Below are 14,309 nucleotides of genomic sequence, written 5' to 3' on the forward strand. Positions count from 1 at the left end.
CATTTAAAAAACATGAGCAAAAGCTGCTGCCCTCCCTGTCTGGACTAATACTGTGCAAACATACAAGGTGGTCACCTGGGTGCAGCCAGTTACTTACCTTGTGGTCTTGTTTTGGCCTCACCAAGGCCTCAAAGTAAGAGTGTATGTGTACTGGGGAACCACTTCCCATCTTGGACCTGTGGACTGTGGGTTCCAAAGAAAGAAAGACGTTGCTTTTCATTAGACTCAAGCTTCAGTAAGAGACAAAGCACAGTGCACCTCGCCACCTAAGGATTTGCTCAGCACTGCACGTCCATAGAACTGGGATGGGCAAGCAGGTAAACACACAAAAAATGTGGATATATTTTCCTAATGGATTAAAAAAACAAAAGTTAAATTGTTGCAGGAACATGGAAAAATGTGAAAAGAGAGAAACTAAAATTAATATATTTGTCCAGCCTTGACAATGGGAGCTGATTGTTGATTCCTCCTGGCACAACTTCTTTGCTCTGAAGCATGGGCCAACTGGTTTACTGCAACACTTTTGGGTAATATATACGGTAAGTTGAACTACAGCAGCAGACATAGGCTTGAGACTCAGAGCTCCTGGGAGAGATAAGAGGGTCTTAGCCAAAACCACTTAGAAAAAAGATGCTAATTGAGGCAGTATTGAGCCATGCAATTCAGAACACATGTAGATTTTTATATCTTTTTTGTAATACCATCTTAAATGTCTAGGCACTTCAGAGATTCATAGAATAGTAGAGTTGGGAGGGTCATCTAGTCCTACACCCTGAAATGCAGGAATCACAGCTGAAAAATCCCTGACATATGACAATCTACAAACCTCCAGTGAAGGAGATTCTACCATTAGTAGTCCATTCATCTGTCAAACAGTTCATCCTGACAGAAAGTTCTTCCTAATGTTTAGTTGGAATCTCCTGAACTGAATTTTCCATAATTGCTTCTCCTTTTAAATTCATAAGCTGCAAGTGCACAGACAGGCTAACAATATTTGAGGAATTATTTGCATGATTAGTATAGCTTTGATCCTCTTGTTCACATACACCAGTTAGCACTGTAAGAAACCATGGCCATTTTTAAATATCTGTTGAGTGCCCTGGACATTCTGAGAAGTAATAATCAACTAGCTCTGCTGTTCATATCCTGAAATAAAACTCTAGCCAGCTTCCAACCTTCTTGCAGTTGATTATTTTTTGTGAGTAACCTATCACCATTTGAGGCAATAACAGTAGCAAGTGCCCCACCCTGGAAGAAGCCTCTTCAGTTTCAGCAGGCCTATCGAAAGAATAATGTACTATTTATGTAGTGGGACAATATCAGCACGGGACTCCTGAAATATAGGGGATATGTCAGCACTTGTCAGATAAAGTTGTCTAAACGCCTTCAGCAAACTAAGATTTATTTTTATTTTTTTAAAAAAAAGAAGAGATAGTAGCTAAACGTTGCACTGGGTCTGTTAAATAGATACCACCACAGGAAAATCAAATCGCACCCTGGAAAGAAAGCAGAAATAACAGAGCAAGGCAATCAGATCTCAATTAAAGCCCAGGATGGAAGACGGTATCTTGAAGGATAAATGCTGTAGATCCACGGACTCTTACTTTAAGACAGAGGCGTGTGTGTGTGTGAGAGAGAGAGAGGGGGGGAGGGAGGGAGAGACAGGGAGAGAGGGAGAGAGACAGAATGAATCAAATCTAGAAGGAATCCAGTGTTGCAAAGTGCTGATTGGCTGATCCTTATGACTATCATGAAGCATTCCCCCTATAGTAAGGGCTCAATTGACATTTTTTTAAAAAATTAAGCCCAAACCCAAAATTAAGCAAAATATATACATTCCTGCATTTAGCTAAGCCCAGTTGGAATCCTGGTTGCCCAGGGTTTCTGATCACTGGAAGGAGTCTTAACCCCAACCTGAATGGCTTCAAGATACGATTAGACAAAGTCATGGATGAGAGGGCTAGCAATGGCTCCTAGTCACAATGGCTCTGCTCTGCTGTCACAGTTGGAAGCAGCAGTGCTTATGAATACCAGTTGCTGGAAGTCGCAGGAGGGGTGAGTGTTCCTGTGCTCAAATCCTGCTTGCTGGTTTCCCATAGGAGTCTGGTTGGCCACTCTGAGAGCAGGATACTTGCCTGGACTAGATGGGCCATTGGCTTGATCCAGCAGCCTCTTCTTAGGTTAGTCTCTCCTTTCAGATCTTTGCAGTCAGAAGTAGAGCTAATGGACATAAGGGAAGTGCTCACACAACTCACATCACACATACTTTGAACAAAAATAAAATAATACCTGGACAGGGCTTGTGTTGATCTGTAATCATGACTGCCAGGCTGACACAATCTGCACATCTGCAGAATGTCTCATAGGTCCACTACTCATAGGACGCTCCTGTGAGGCCTTGAGAAGTTTCTCTTGCAGTGACATGCAGAAAGCCATTAAATCCACTGACATCAAGGAGACTATGTGAGTATATAAATACACTGGATTACTGGAGAAGAAATGAGTGACTTTGCCATATGTATACATATAGTCTTCTAAGTTATGCACAAAGCACACTTGGCCCAGAATTTAGCTTGAAACAAAACTGACAACTAATCTCTCAGCTGAGCTCAGGTTTCATTACTGAGGCATCAGCACCCATCAGTTCCAATCTTTGAAAAAGTTCAGAGAAAACCTTTCAACGTTTTGCTGAAAGGCCCTTAGCACTCTCCTAAGCAAGAACAGGCTGCCTCGGCATGGCCACAGTTTAGCTGCTCCCTTTGCTTTGAGGGACTTCCATCAGATTTTGCTTTTCACTGACTTCCATACTAGCAATAGGTGAATCCGTCTATTTCCAGCCTGTGTCACTTGCACATACATTCACTGATAAATCCATTGTTCCCTGCATCCACATTCAGAGACAATATTTCAATAATTGAATTTAAATTCATACTCTTTATGGGGAGGCCAGTCTGGACGATATCCTCGAATCCCTTCTAGGCCTATGATCTTCTATCCATTAGGGTTCAAATCTAGTAGAGGAACTTGCCAAACCAGTTCCACGGTAATGGCTTGCCACTTAAATGCCCTCATCAGCATCTTAAAGAATGAGGTGGGTTGCAACCATTGATGATGCTCTCCAGGTGAATGAGTGGGCCTTTCCTCACCCTCCTCACTTAGTTGTTACCTAAGAGAACAACAAGCTGAGGTGTGAGAGAGACCTGGAAGCTGGAGGCAGATGTCAGAAGCTGCAGAGAGACAAGTCTGTCCTGAACTTTGGGGCTCTCCTGGAAACCGAATGGGGAAGAAAACCATATATCCTAAAGACACCACAGTCTCTGCTGACTTTCACTCCAAGGAACCTGAACCTGTGTAACTGCTTGTAACTCCTGGAGTCTTTTCTCTACTTGAAGATTGAGGTGGCACATAACAATGTTTAAATACTCATGTTGTGATACATTTTCTCTCAAAATACAATTTTAAAAACAGGTTTTGAAACTTTGTAGAGTTGCACCAGAACATTCAGGTAGCATGAAGATGATGACGTTCCAATCTGCACATTAGCTCAGGAGGTGTAGGTCTGGCCAGTTCATATTGGTGTCTGTAGATATGGGATTCCTTAAGTAAGCCTAATCAGTGCTCTGCTTTTAAAGTTTCCCTTCTTTACAAGCAAAGCAACCCAGAGTGGCATGTTTTCAATATCTTTCCAAATGGTCCAGTTGCCTGGTATCAACTCTGGACCTCCTTGAAATGAAGAATGAATAAAAAAAATCCATTCATCACACTCAGGCACCCGAGCAGTGTTGGATTCTGTGAGTTTTAGTGCAAAGGAGCTCATTTTTTCCCTTTTCAGTTCTTCTTGGAATGCACCACAGTTGGGGCAGATGGCTTTATAGTATGCAACATACTCAAAGATATTCTGTAGTCTGGAGAGAAAATGAGCTACATAGTACATACATGGTTCATACAGATGACAAGAGCAATTTGATAGCCATCTTAACTTATGAAAAGGATTACAACATCTGGTGATCTTTGAACCAGGACTGAAATTCAGTAGACTCATTATTTTTTTAAAAAGGGGAAAAAACACCCATCTTTGACTATTTACTATCCAGGAAAAGTTTACATTACATTGAGCCACCTGAGTCCTCTCCCAACATAAATAGAATCTATCAATGCCGATTAAACCATTAACACTGACAACTGAGGCTCTCCAGAGATGCATGTTATCAAAATGAGACCAAAAAGAGGGGGAAAGAGAGAGAGAGACGAAAAAGGAAACTTGGCAAGAAATTTGTTATGTCCCTCTGTAATGCACTTTAGGACATGTGGACTCATCTTCTCAGGTCCAGTAAAATCCTTTGATATAATTCCTGTGTGCTAGCCAGCAAACACTGAATGGATCAAAGCCCCTGATTTTGTTGGGCTTTTATAACTTTTCCCACAAGCTCTTGGTTCACTAGAGTCCAAGAGATTAATTTTATTAATTATCAGGCATTTAAGGCTATATTTCTTAATAGTTCTGGAAACTAAACTATATGACCTTCAGGGATTCAACAGTGATGACATCTTGGGGAACAGATGTAGATGACAATGGTGGAAGCAGATTTTGAACAGATTAAGTTAGGGATGGGAACAGGGCTTGTTTTCTAGAAAATTAGGCGGTGGAACTTGCTGAGCAGCCAAAGTTGTTTAGCTTTTTTTAAGAGGAAACTGCCAGAATTGTAGAGCTTTTTTTAGGGGGAGCAGCAAAAGTTGTGGAGCTTTTGCCCAACCAAAAGAGCTGCCAAAATGCACCAAAGAGGTGAGTTCCAGCTGGGAAAAAAAGTCCTGGATGGGAAGTTTATGGCCCTCTAGATGTTGTTGGACTCCACCAGCCCTAGTCAGCATGGCCAGTGGTCAGGGCTGATGGGAACTGGCATCTAGTAGGCCACAGGCTCCCCTTTCCTGGATTAGGAAAATAGCTATGCTAATTCAGTGCCTGGCAAAAGGAAGAATGTTGGTGGTAGAGCACAACAGTGGGGCATGGGTTTTAATGGGTAGGAGAGGCTATATTAATTGCAATTTATTCCTCCAGGTGCCCACATCTGGGCAGCACTTTTAGCAGCAAAATTGAAGCACATAGGAATAGGCTGAGAAGCCTTTAAAAAAATACATCCAGCTGTGAAGAAAGCTGGCTCCCCTCTTTTTTACCCCACTTAACAAAGAATCAAACAAAAGACTGGGAAGTAATTTTAAAATATGATGTATTTACTCATAGTCTTGTATTGGTTCTCAGCTACAGCAGCAGTAAAAACTATGCAGGTAAAATACTTTACAGTAAAAACAGTCTCAGGCATGTACATGAGCTGAAGAACGTGGCGAGCATGTTGGCCCTCGTGGCTGGTCAAAGAGAAAGAGGGAGAGGAACAAGAAATTATTGTATGCTCCTTTTCTCCCAGGAGAGGAGGGAAATGACATCACACTGAGCCCTCTCTACCAATTACAATTCTATGGTCTGAGTCTCTGCCTATCAGCAAGACAGGTCTGTGGTCTTTGCATGCTATCTAGCAAGATTATGCATTATTAGGTTTGGCTGCTAAATCTCCCACAAACAGAACACATGAAGAGACTGGATGAGGCCAAGGACCCATCTAGTTCAGCATCCTGTTTTCAGGGTGGTTGACAAGAAGCCTGACCAGATACAGAGTGTTGACAGGAGTTGGTGTCATCTCCAGTTACTGGACAATATTGGGCTAGATGGACAAATAATCCCGGACCTGGTATAAGGCAGCTTCCTGTGATTGATGAGTTGATTGTAAGTCTTGCAGTAGAACTCTTAGAAATGATCTTCTACGTCCTGAGCTTTATCATCATTTATCATTAATAAAAGTGCCTAATATGCACTAGACAGAACAAAATCAGAACAAAAACCACAAAAACCCATTCCAGTGGGCTCACAATCTTAAAAAAACTAAAAACATGACAAGAAAGAAGGGGATTGGAGGGAAAGGAGACAATTTTGTAATAGCTGGGAGGAAGTCAAAACAGGGGGAAGGTTTAACTCTTTTTCCTTTTTCCTTCCTCCCAGCTAATGCAAAATTATCAGTGCAACAAAGGAAGTTCATTGTCTCTCCTACCTTGGAGGTTAATTATTGTATTATTTAATGCAATGATTAACCTAGGAGAAAGACAAGGAGCTTCCACTGGCACTCTGAAAATGCCCAGAGGGCGTGAAAACAAGTGGGGTGCTGTGGAAGCTATTTGAATTGTTTCCAAGTTTCTTCAGGTGGTTAATCTGAGAGCCTCAAATATCCCAAAAGTAAAGCTAATAGGAGGTTGCACTGCCTCATGTACAAATGCTACAGAATGGGAAAACGACGGCATTGCTTTAAATTGCAGGTTTGCTAGTTCTAATGATGCATTAATCTGCAGGTTCATATGCCCAACTTGCTAGAAACGAGAGTCCACAGGAATCCACCCACATGCTATCATCAGTATAGGCCTCAAATCTATGGTCTTGATGTTATTAACACTATGCTCTGATGATCAGCTGAGCAAACCAGTTGACATTATACACACTGTGGGAAACATTCAGCCTTATGATACCCCTTATAGGGCAACTAGCCTCATATAGCCAGCATGCTTTAGTCTAATTAATGCATAAAGGGGTTAATGCCATAGATTAAACTGTTCTGCCAGGCTTAGCTTATGTCAATTCCCCTCACCTTGGGAGGAAATGCACAACTAAGCCTTTTGTTGTCCTCAGTTTCTATGAGAAGAGCTCTGAGCTGCTCACTCCAGTTGCACGGCTTTAAACAGCTTCTTTTGTTTCAGACAAAAATGGAGTCTGAAACTAGTGTTTATGTATACTTGTAGCTCTGGAAACTTTTACCATTTTGTTACCAATCAATATTTTACTGCCTGTGCATCTTGTTGTGGCTGCTGTATGGAAAAGCCCATGAATCTGACCTTTGAAGAGTTTTGTAAGTAAACAATTTGATGACTTACCAAATGTGTCATCTATATCTGTGCTAGGGAAGTGAAATACTTTAGAATACATTGGAAAGAACACATTTTAAATGTTTTGCAGCCTATGTTTTCACACTTTTCATTGCTACATGTTTTGCCACATTAAATCTCTGTTGAGGTTCTCTCACTGAAAAGTACTTCTCCCAAACTTGGGTTTTGGCTTCCAGGACTCCAACAATCCCCACCTTGCATCCTAAAGTGGTACAGTTCAGTTTTTTAAAAAATGCATTTCCCCTCTACCCCATATTTGTTAAAGTAATATTTATTGAAATTTTACAAACATTAAAAAGTTTCAAAGTTTAAACTTAAAAAATAAGAACAAAGAATAACCCTAATAAAATAAAAAGAACTACAAAAATACAAAAACAAAACACATGAAAAATACAAAATAGAAAACAGTTAACAAGAAGAAAAAGAAGAAAAGGAAAAAAATCAATAATTTCATATCTTATACTTCATTTACTAGTTTCCTGACCTCCTCACACGTCCCTTTTTGTATTCCAGTTCAGATATTTAATTCAGCAAGTCCTTACCCTCTATCATTTGTCCTTACTCAGCATCTTAACCTATTATAAATATATATTTTCCACCATTGTCAATCCATATTTACATATTCTTGTTAATCTTTTTACCAATACCGCTTGTTTTCAATCCAACATCCCTTTAACATATTTGAACTCCATAGGGATGCAGAGAAAAGAGCAAGGAATATCAAGTGAAAAGAAATGGAATAACCTCCTTACCTCTCAAGTATTCAGAAGGCTTTAAAGCAGTAAGTGCGCCCTTGCTGAGAAATGGAATGGCACCATCATTATTTCTTCTAGCCTTGCTAATGTCATAATAATGACAAAGGCAAGAATATCATTTTTTAAAAACCCCAAAAACAAAACAAAAAGGCTTTGCATTCCTTTGACTTTCAGCGAGAACAAGATACTTAGGTACTTTGGGATCCTTTGAAAATGCAAGCCATAATTATTATTTTGACAATATCCCTTTAAAATTACTACCTCCGTGAATGGCTACTTAGCATGGAAAGCAGGAGGTTCCAAAGTAAATGGACCTTTCAACTTGGCACTTTTGTCAGTTCTCTTAGGCTGCCAGATTTCATTTACCCTTAACAGTAGAACTCCAACCATTAAGTCTTTTCCATTATTCTCTCCATGGAATGTTACTTTTTTTATTTGAGAAAGTATTTGTGGGTCACTGACACCTTCTGTCATCAACCCTGGAGAGGAATTAAGGAACACAAGGATAAATAACTCATCGTTCAAAATCCTAAAGTTCTCCAGTCGGCCAATTTTTTTCCTGTGAAGTCCCTAATCCTTTCCCATGCGAAGACTTTTGACACATCAACAAGTTGGTGTTTCATAGCTGCAGTGTGCTATATTGATTCCTTTAACCCAGTTGGCTGACAAATGTGTGGAAAGTGTCCCTGATGACTTTTTCTGGTGTGTGCTTAAGTTGCCAATATAGAATCTTTGATTAAAAATAATGGGGAAGTTTCTCACAAGTCTCCTGAGGATGCTCTGCATATTGATGCATGACTTTTACTAGGGTTTACGTCACCACGTAGTCCAGAGAGTTTCTGTGCATGTATGTATTCTTGTGTGTTAATGAAATGTCATCATGACATGGGTTCTCTCTCCAGAGGGAAAAAGAGCTGGGAAGTTTTAGGTCTGGCAGGATCTCAATTGCTTTATACAATGAAATCCATGTAAAACTGCTCAAAAACACCAGCACATATTTTGAAGTTGCATGAACTGCAAGAGAAATTATGGCAATGCTGATTAAATACATCAATTAAGAGATTTATTTCCTGCGTTCTCCTTTCAATGAACCATTTCCTCTTTCCTTTCTGTTGTCCCCAAAATAACTTAAAACAAATGTATATTGCTTTTGATAGGTGGCCTAGCTGCCATTAATTGCCCCTGCTCCAGCATATATTCATAACTGTCCTGGGTAGGTTAACGATGCAATCCTATGCCCTGGGGGAAAGCTCCATTAAACACAATGAGTCTTGCTTCTAAGTAGATGTGTATGAGATTATATGGTAAGACACATGACTGTTGTCTCTGGATCCATCAGTTGCCAACTGCATTCCTGGCTGTTAGAGCTGCTGTCCAAGAACATACATAACAACATGTTTGTATTAACTTCATTGCTGAAGCATTGCCAATCTAATGCACTCTATGTTGGGCTGCTCTTAAAGCTGGTGCAGATGCTGCAGCTTGTGCAGAATGCAATGGCAAGTTTGGTGAGTGAGGCAGATGACTATGGCCAGATTTAGCCAGTTTTGATGGAGCTGCCTTCACTGCCAATTTGCTATCCAGCCCAATTTAAGGTGGTCTTGCTGACATCTAAATCATGAGACAACTCAAGTCCTGAATATCTGAAGGAAAAGCTACTCCCATTAATGTTAAGATAATTGGAAGAGGCTTCCCTGGTAGAGGCACTATAAGGTGAGGCATGGCATGTGGGAACCTGAAGGGGGTTTTATTTGAAGGTGCCTTCCCTCTGAAATAAGACAGGGGCCAACTGGGGTGAGTTTTAGATACCTGCTTAAGACCAGCCTGTTAACCTGGGCATTTTTTCTAGCTAGTAATTCCCATCTTGGCTAGATACAGTTGGTGGAGCTTTATAATGTTTTTAATGCTGTAATATGCATTTTATCTTACTGCATTTTGTGAACTGCTCTGGTATTACTCAGAAGAAGAGCAGTATGTAAATAGTTTAAAATAATTTTAAATTAAAAAAAGCAAACAGAATTTGACAGTCCTGGAATCTCAGGTGGCACTGTGGTCTAAACCACAGAGCCTAGGGCTTGCCGATCAGAAGGTCGGCGGTTTGAATCCCCGTGATGGGGTGAGCTCCTGTTGCTCAGTCCCTGCTCTTGCCAAGCTAGCAGTTCGAAAGCACGTCAAAGTGCAAGTAGATAAATAGCTACCGCTCCGGCGGGAAGGTAAACACGTTTCTGTGCGCTGCTCTGGTTCACCAGAAGCGACTTAGTCATGCTGGCCACATGACCCGGAAGCTGTCTGTGGACAAACGCTGGCTCCCTCGGCCAGTAAAGTGAGATCAGTGCCGCAACCCCAGAGTTGTTCGCAATGGTACTTAATGGTCAGGGGTCCCTTTACCTTTACACTTTACAAAGACCGAACATCATTGTAGTGCTTTTTTGTTGGCAAGGAATTCATACTTAGCAGGAAAACAGGAGTTTCTCCCAACTTTACCAGTGTGTGAGGAACTTTTTTTTTATACCTGATGAAAGCTCAGTAGCCATGTGGGTCCATTGCGGGGTGGTTTTACAAATGGTAAACTGAGCCAGAGAAAGCCTGAATAATCCAGGATAACTCATTGATTCCACTGCATAGAGGGGATTTAAATCCAACCCATTCATGTTTAAATCTAGCCCTTGGACAGCCACTGCCATATGCAACAAAATAGCAATAGTTACCGTGCATGTGATGGGTCTAGCATGTGTCTTAGGTTACATACTCTTCAGAGCTTGAGAAATGAGATCTATATCAGAGGTGAAATTTGATAGGTTTTGCACATATTGGCAGACTGGAGATTGTTGGAAGAATATATTCCTTCAAGTATAAAGAAAAGATATTAGTGAAGACACTGGGATAGCATAACATCTGCCTCTCTTTGGACAATTGCCAAGGGATGCAGAGATGGGTCGCCATCCCTCTCCTTAATGTACATCAGACATAAACAGTTCCAATGATCTAAATGGCCAATAGCCTGATGAGTTGGTGAATGAATTCTCCAAAGATATACAAATTCCTCTTAGGAAGAATCCAGTGCATCTTCTCTGTTAATGCCTTGCTAACGACCCAGCTGAATTAAACAAAACAGCTGAAAATGATCAGTGCCCTGTAAATATCACCACATTACAGAACAAGAGTTGACTTTAGAGGGATTATAATATGCACACACACATGTGCATGTGTGTGAGTGTTTTATCTCTAGGAGACATTTTCAAGAGGTTGACTATAACAGTTTAGGTGCTGACATGAACTGTAAGCAGAAAATCAGCTTGAAATATTAGGCCAATAATATGGATAATATACACCCTGTTGTGGTTCTGCAATCCTTCGAGCAAAATTATGCAGGACCTGATTTTCCCAGCTGCTCTCACAGGAGATCTTTCGTAGTTTCCCAGTCTCATTCATGCTTATTTGGGGTATTGTACCTTCAAAATAAAAATAAAGTGATTAAAAGACAGGATAGTGTACTCATGAAAAAGTGCATCTGGGTTATATTTAAGGAAAGAGGAAACTGCTGGCCAGCAGAAGTATCATGAAGTAGCTTTGAACATCAAGTTAGCAACTTAGTGTCTTGTTCTTCCCTGCCTGGAACTGCTTTGCCTCAATATGCCTGCAAGATTGTCTCAAAGTGAAACTTGTTAGATCAGTGATGGCACACAAACATCTCTCAATGACAACTTGCCTGAAATCATTGGTCTTCTTCTACAACAGCCTTCCCCTAACTTGTTGCTCTGCAGATGTTTTGGATTACAAGTCCCATCATCCCTGACCACTGGCATGGGGACTGTAGTCCAAACCTTCTGGAGGAACCACTGTGGCAAGTGCTATTCTCCAATGTGTTGAGTGTGTTCTGGGGTGCATCATCAGTTCACAAACAATGATAATGAGAAGATAGGTGGAATTGGCGTCAGGTGCTGCCATTCTTTGCCATCATCATCCGTCCAACTTCTGTCAGGAGTGATGGTTACCTAGAACTCACCAAGAGTGAGAGGACCAAGAGACAACCACCAACTACTGCTCCTTGTCACCAAGAATTGTTTCACCTGCCCACCTGGACAAGTACTAGCTAGAAAACCCAGCCATTGCCTGATGACAAGCCATTGCCACTTCTGCCTATTGCAATGCTGCAACACAGATGAGAGAGAGGACCTGGGTGGAATCTCTTCCTTCCATGGATACCCAATCCTATATTAGCAGAAAGACAGGAAAAGCCTTGTTGAGAGGGAGGGTGGGCTTGGTGGTGGCTGTCACAATGTATAATCCTATCCTTCCTCCCAAGCACCATGGTCTTGATCCAATCAGGCCTCCATGAGCTGAATGCATTTTAAAAGCCACAGGAAGACTCATGGCAAATCTTTCACTTCCTGTTTTCTTAGGCTCTTTGTCTCTATATCAATTACCATTTTTACTACAGTGGTACCTCAGGTTACAGACACTTCAGGTTACAGACTCTGCTAACCCAGAAATAGTACCTCGGGTTAAGAACTTTGCTTCAGGATGAGAACAGAAATCATGCGGCGGCAGTGGCAGTGGGAGGCCCCATTAGCTAAAGTGGTGCTTCAGGTTAAGAACAGTTTCAGGTTAAGAACGGACCTCCAGAATGAATTAAATTCTTAACCCGAGGTACCACTGTATAGTTAAAGCAGTCTGGTATTTTGTAGTTGTGTTTGAACATGAGATTTGCACTGTAAGCTGGAAATCTGCATGCGGTTCTTCCTCCTGAATCTCAAACTTTTCTGTTGTATCTTAGCTCCTAGGAGAATCCTGTTCTGTTAGGGGGTGTCCTGAGAAATAGGGACTCTGCAAAAGCAAATGCCACTGTAGAACTCCTCCCTGGGATGGGGTGGAAGAACAGGAGTATCGGAAGTTGCCTTATATCAAATCAGACCATTGATTCATCTAGCTCAGTATAGTCAACACTGATTGCCCACAGCTCTCCAGGATTTCAAACAGAAGTCTCTCCAAGCACTACCTGTGGATGCTGGGGCTGAATTTGGGGTCTTCATCCTGATCCTCGGTCTCTATTGTCCCCTTTTCCTGCCTACCCTAGGGCGCCCAAATCTTCCCAGGGCAAGAGAAAGGAGGTGGAGGTAACTGACATCTATTGTGTCACTTTCATGCCAAGGTTCCTGGGTCGTAGATTAAGTCCGTTTGGATGAATTAGGGGCACCTAAATTCTACAAGTTGGAATTTCTGCTTGGTGACTTGTCATTGAATCAGAGCAGGAATCAACCATTTGGTTATATATAAGAGCCCTTGGTCTCTTTCCAACTCTAGAATCAACACCATATTTTAAATGGTAAACGTTCTAGATTTCCTAAATGCAGAGGATGCAGACTGAGGGAATCATAGAATTATAGAATTGTAAAGGTGGAAGGGAACCCAAGGGTCATCTAGCCCAACCCCCTGCAATGCAGGAATCTCAACTAAAGCATTCATGACAAATGGCCATCCAACCTTTGCTTAAAAACCTCCAAGGAATGAGTCCACCACCTCCCAAGGGAGTTCATTGTATACCTTTTCATCCAAGGAACTTCTCAGCTAGCACCACTGGCACAACTGCCTTGCACTTACACTTAGTCAATCATATGGAATGACCACCAGGCCACATTCCAGACATTTTGCTTACGGAAATATCAGATAAGTCAAAGCAGTAAGAAGCTGAACTCATATTTGGGAACTTTAGAAGATGAAGCTAATTACCTAAGGTCACGATGATACCAGGCTGGTGAAACAGCTGAAGTCCTGCTATCACCCTTCCTTTGAAGCATGTGAAGCAATATAAAGACAGATGGAGTATGATACAGATGACCTCTCACCGCAAATAATCCAGCAGGGGAAATCTCCAGGGAAAGTTCTGATAGGAAATGTAAGCTGAAATGAAAATGTATAAGACACCCATAGCTTTTCAACCCAAAAATCAAGTACATTCTTTTTTTTTTAGAAGATAATATATATTCCTATCTGTATCTCTCATACATTTGAGCATATAAAGCACTTCAAATTCAATTGAGCAAGTCACAAAATGTCCTGCAAGGTAGACCAGGATTATTTTCCTGAATATTTTACAAGAGAGATTCAGGCTGAAAGAACAGGCTGAAGAGTGAGGTAAAGGTAAAGGTACCCCTGCCCATACAGGCCAGTCGTGTCCGACTCTGGGGTTGCGCGCCCATCTCGTTTAAGAGGCCGGGGGCCAGTGCTGTCCGAAGACACTTCCGGGTCACGTGGCCAGCGTGACAAGCTGCATCTGGCGAGCCAGCGCAGCACACGGAACACCGTTTACCTTCCCGCTGGTAAGCGGTCCTATTTATCTACTTGCACCTGGAGGTGCTTTCAAACTGCTAGGTTGGCAGGCGCTGGGACCGAACGACGGGAGCGCACCCTGCCGCGGGGATTCGAACTGCTGACCATGCAATTGGCAAGTCCTAGGTGCTGAGGTTTTACCCACAGCGCCACCCGCGTCCCAAGCTGCTTCATACTGCCTACTAATTACATCACAGAAGTGAAAGCAGCTTAAAGCAAGAGCTCCCTAGCTTGCACTTATAG

Source organism: Podarcis bocagei (assembly GCF_964188305.1).
Source record: "Podarcis bocagei genome assembly, chromosome: 5".
Lineage (NCBI taxonomy): Eukaryota > Metazoa > Chordata > Lepidosauria > Squamata > Lacertidae > Podarcis > Podarcis bocagei.